Source organism: Haemaphysalis longicornis, unplaced genomic scaffold, assembly GCF_048455015.1.
Source record: "Haemaphysalis longicornis isolate Haplotype H1 unplaced genomic scaffold, Haemaphysalis longicornis Haplotype H1 scaffold_2, whole genome shotgun sequence".
NCBI lineage: Eukaryota > Metazoa > Arthropoda > Arachnida > Ixodida > Ixodidae > Haemaphysalis > Haemaphysalis longicornis.
This window is the reverse complement of record NW_027526295.1, coordinates 237,617,415-237,622,414: the sequence shown is the minus strand read 5'-3', so window position 1 is coordinate 237,622,414 and position 5,000 is coordinate 237,617,415.

Here is a 5,000-nt window from a genome sequence, read left to right as displayed (position 1 = left end):
TTATCGATAGCGTCAATAATTGCCAAGCATTCAAGCTCTGTGATGGCGTAATTGACTTCATGCTTGAGCAGCTTGCGTGAGTGGTATGCAACTGGGTGCTCCCGGCCTTCTTCATCAGCCTGCTTCAAAACAGTGCCGATACCTTTGCTGGACGCATCACAGTACAGCACACAAGGTTTGGAGGCATCGTAGATGGCAAGAACCGGCTCTTCCATGACACATTTCTTCAGCTTAGTGAAAGCCAGTTGGCAGTCAAAGTCCCACTTCCACGTAGCGTCTTTGCTGAGGAGGCACGTCAGTACCGACGGTAAACATTCACGGTACCGAGAAAACGCTGCAGCTCTTTCGGGCGCGATGGTGTGGGAAACCGCAAAATCGCCTCCACGTTGCTTCGTTTCGGACTGACTGCGCCATTTGAAACCCTGTGTCCCAGGTACTCAATGGTTGTTTGTGCGAACTGACATTTCTTCATTTTGAGCCTGACGCACTCGCTTTTAAAAGCGTTTAGAACGGCGTCGAGATGCTTCAGATGGTCAGAAAACGTGTCAGAATACATCACAATATCATCGAAGTAGTTCGTGACGTGCGCTAAGCGGTGTTTTGCTAGGATGGACTTGACAGCCCGCTCAAGAGTGGCTGGGGCGTTACGGAGACCAAAAGGCATAACAAGCCATTCGTAGTGACCGGTACGTGTCACAAAGGCTGTTTTCGAAATGTCTTCCGGGTGCATCTTGACGTGCCAGTAACCCGACGTGATGTCTAATGTTGAAAAGTACGTCGATTTCCCGAGAGAGTCTAGAACGTCGTCAATGCGAGGGATGGGTTGGTAGTCGGGCACCGTCACTGCGTTCAGCTTGCGGTAATCTATGCAGAAACGTGCGCGCCCTTCTCCCCTTTTCTCTGCCAGAAGTGCCGGGGCAGCGCGCGTACAGAGACGTAGACAAACGTATTACGCCTTGCGTGAGAAGGTCGCTGACTTGTCTGTCCATTTCGACGCTATCGGCTTCTGAGCATCGATAGGGAGCCCTGCGGATGGGGACGTTGTTTGTGACGGGAATGCGATGCATCTCGCTACTGATACACCCAATGTCAGTTTGTGATTTGGAAAAAATGTTCTCATACTTGTGGAGAAGTTGATTAAGTGCAGACCTCTGAGTTTCATTTAGGTGGCCCAAATCGGAAGCTTGAGGTTCCTGTACACAAGCGTTTTTGTCAGCTGCGTAGCGGACTTGTGGTCTCTGAGAGTGGAGGACATCATTTCCTTGGCGTAGGGTCAGGGTGTCGAGGTCTAGAAACAAGTTGAAGAGACAGGCGCTGTCCAAGCCAAGAAGTAGATTGCTCTTCATTCCTTGCAGAACGTGCGCTTCTATTTCCTTGGTGATTTTTCCGATTTGTACTTTTAGATTGACGCGACCCAAAGTTTTGGTAGATGATGTTACTTGATCTACAGTGATGCATGAATCTCTTATTATTTGCAGGCGAAGGGTTGTCAGCACTGATTCACTGATACAGGTAATTGTGGCTCCGGTATCAAGAGTAGCGCTGACTGGGCGCCCGTTAATGAGTGCATCAAAGTGAATTAACATAGCTTTGGGTCGCCCTCCTCGTTTCCCTGGTTGGTAGCGAGGGCGGAAATGCTTGCGCGTCGGGGGCATTCATTGTGCGAGTGCATCTGTCGTGGCAAGCCGGCCATGCCTGCATTCGGACATGGCTGCTCGGCCCGGCGTATTAGGCGGACGCTGATGGGAATTGCCGCTCGGTGCATTGATCTGTGCGTGTCGACCTGGTGGAACGTGGTGCGACTTAGCTCGGTTCATAGCAGCCTCTACTCTAAGCGCAGCTGAAAGCCACGCTGCTGGGGTGGATGGAGGAAGCCCAGCAAGAGCCATTTCCATTTCAGCTGGGAGGCCGTCGATGAGCCCTGATATAAGGTGCGCGTCCTTCAGTTCAGCAAGGCGTCCCAGACACATTTTTTCAACGTAATACTCCTTGAGGCTCTGGCCCGATTTCCGGCGGCAATGAATGAACTGACGGAATGGATCCGCGATGGCGCTTGCGAACCGTTCGGTCATGCATGCAACGAGGTCCTCCCAAGCTGTGCCAGTGTCAAACACCTCGGTAAGGTATCAGCGGAAGGCCTCACCTTCAAGGTAATCGGAAAAATTGCACAACTTGTCTCGCTCGGTCCATGCAGCGGCCGCAGTCTTCACCTCGAAGAGTCGGAGCCACTTGTCAAAGGGAACATCGTCGCTTGCTCCCGAGTACTTGGGGATGGTGATGGCTTTCTTGGATGTTGTCATGATGCGGGGTTGCACGGTAAATCCTGTCGACTAGTGTAACGCAGGAGACATGGCGTCCGTCGAACCAACACCTTTATGTTGTTGTTGTTGTTGCGCCTTTAGGTATGGCACATACCCAATCAGGGGATCGGCCAATCAACAGAGGATGGTTAAAATGAATGGAATTCTTTTCTAATCACGCGACTTTTAGGAAAGATAATTTAGACCGGTTTGAAAAATTTTTGAGGAAAAAGGAAAAAAAAAAAAAAAAAACCTGAAAAATCAAAGCGAGGGTGACCAATCGCAATCATAAAGAGAATCGTTTTGAATTTTCAATGTAGCGCAGGAGGGCAGAGCATACATCCCGGCGGCAGAACCCCGTTTCGGATGCCCCGAACGATAGAATAGCCGGCACTGTTAGGGATATCCCCGAACTGTTAAGCGGCACCTCCAGGGACTGACGTCTGACTCGGGAAAAACGTCGGCATGTCAAAAGGAAGTGATCGACAGACTCGTCTTCGTTGCAATAGCTGCACAGAGCTGTTGGCGCCAGACGAGACCTGTGCAAATACCTGTTTAACTTGGGTACTCGACAACGTAAGGCTGTAATAATCACCTCTAGGTTGCGTGAAGGGCACCATTCAGGTTTCCATGAAAATTTAAGATGATTGAAATCCCTTAATGATAATAAAACCGATTCTTGCTGTACTTGGAGTTTCAGCATCCTACGGTACCTAGCTGCTGTTATTAAAGGTGTCGGCTCTACGACGTCTACTACAGGCCCAGAAAGTGCTACCCTTGCTAGAGAGTCGGCAGTCTCGTTGTATGTGATCCCTGCATGACCAGGAACCCAAAGAAGATGAATTTCAGTGAAATGAGGTGGGAGGAGTGACCGAAACGTCCGCAGAAGGGGAGTGTCTTTAGGGGAAGAAAGGGCTAGGCATACAGAAAAAGAATCGGAAATTATCATTGGAGATGTAATTGACACATCAAGCTTTCGTAGCGCCAGGACAATTGCCAGGAATTCCGCAAAGAATATGGGGATAAAATCACGCAGACGAACCGAAAAGGTCCAGTTAAGGGAAAGGGAAAATATTCCGATACCGGATTTTTCTTCTCGTTGAGAGGCATCTGTATAAATTATAGCACCTGGCTGCATAGAGGCCAAATAATCTTCGAGAAGGCGATTGAGTAGCCGGGCTGGTAAAAGTTTAGCATTTTTGGGGAAAATGTTCCGGAAATTGATAGAAAGAGGTGAACTCCTGTCAGTATATGGAATAATCTGATTTATTGCTACACCCAATGGAGAAAGGAAGCTCTGTATCAAAGTGCTTTGTGGACATAAGGACCTGGGCCATTGGTGCACCATAAACGCACTTGGTTCTGCAATAAAAATAAACTGCTCCCTGTTCACCTCAGAGCTATAAGCTCTCAGAAAAGTTTCAACCGTCAGAATCCGGAACCTATTAAGCAGAGGAGGAACGCGCGCTTCCAAGTAAACTACTGCATTTGCTGCATTCTTAGGCAACCCTAAACAGCAGCGAAGAGCCTGGCGCTCCAGAATAACCAGACGATGAAGCTTATACGCGGCGCACCCAGAGAATAACACGCACCCAAACTCTAAAATGGGGCGAACGTACATTCTATATATCATAAGAAGGGTCTCTCTGCGCATGCCCTTCTTCCTATGACTGAGACTTCTCAACATCCCAACAGCACGTGCACCTTTGGCCTCAATGAGGGCTATATGTGGGGTCCAGTCAAGTTCACTGGTGTAAATAATCCCGAGGTACTTTAAAGAAGGAGCCTGAGGAATTATGCACTGTCGGTAACTGAGGGTAATGTTAACAGGACCTGAGATTGGAAAAACTAATAAGGAACATTTGTTCACATTGATAGAGAGACAAATACTGTCCAACCACGAGGCAATAATATTCAGATAAGACTGCAATAATTTGTGAAGAGATTGAATGTCAGGTGCTGATGCAAAAAACGCAATATCGTCGGCATATACATATGTAGAAACACCAGAAACCACCGGAATAGCGCTTACAAGGATGTTAAAAAGGACAGGGGAAAGGACCGCCCCTTGCGGTACGCCCCTAGACTGTGGCCGCTGTGAGGAGGTAACATTAAATTTTACACAACTGAACTGCCTGTCTCTCAGAAATTCACAAATCCAAGCTATGATATACCTTGGGAAGTTTAAGACTTGTAACCGGGACAACAACACAGGGTATTCGACGCTATCAAAAGCTTTTGCTACATCTAGGGTTACTAGGGCCGAAAACTGGTTAGTGCGACGGGCAAGTTTAATCCGGCATTCAAGGTCCATATGCGCACTCCAAATCGAACACCCAGGGCGGAAACCAATTTGTCTTGGGCTAAAGATTCTAGAACTGGACACCAATTGCATTATGCGCTGCTGCAAAATCCGCTCGATTAATTTAACCACATTAGATGTCAACGCAATAGGCCTAACGTTTTCAATCGAGAGGCCCTGACCAGCATTCTTAAGTAACGGAAGTATTTTGGCGAGACGCCAGACATCGGGGATCCATGCATGTCGAATAGAATAATTGATCATGTTAAGTAAATGATTGGGAGCCTCGTCAAATAATAACTTCAGCATTTCAGTTGTAATGCCATCTGGGCCAGGAGCTGCAGCAGTCAATTTAGTCATGACGTCAGCGAGCTCTGATAGCGTTACCTCTATGAAGT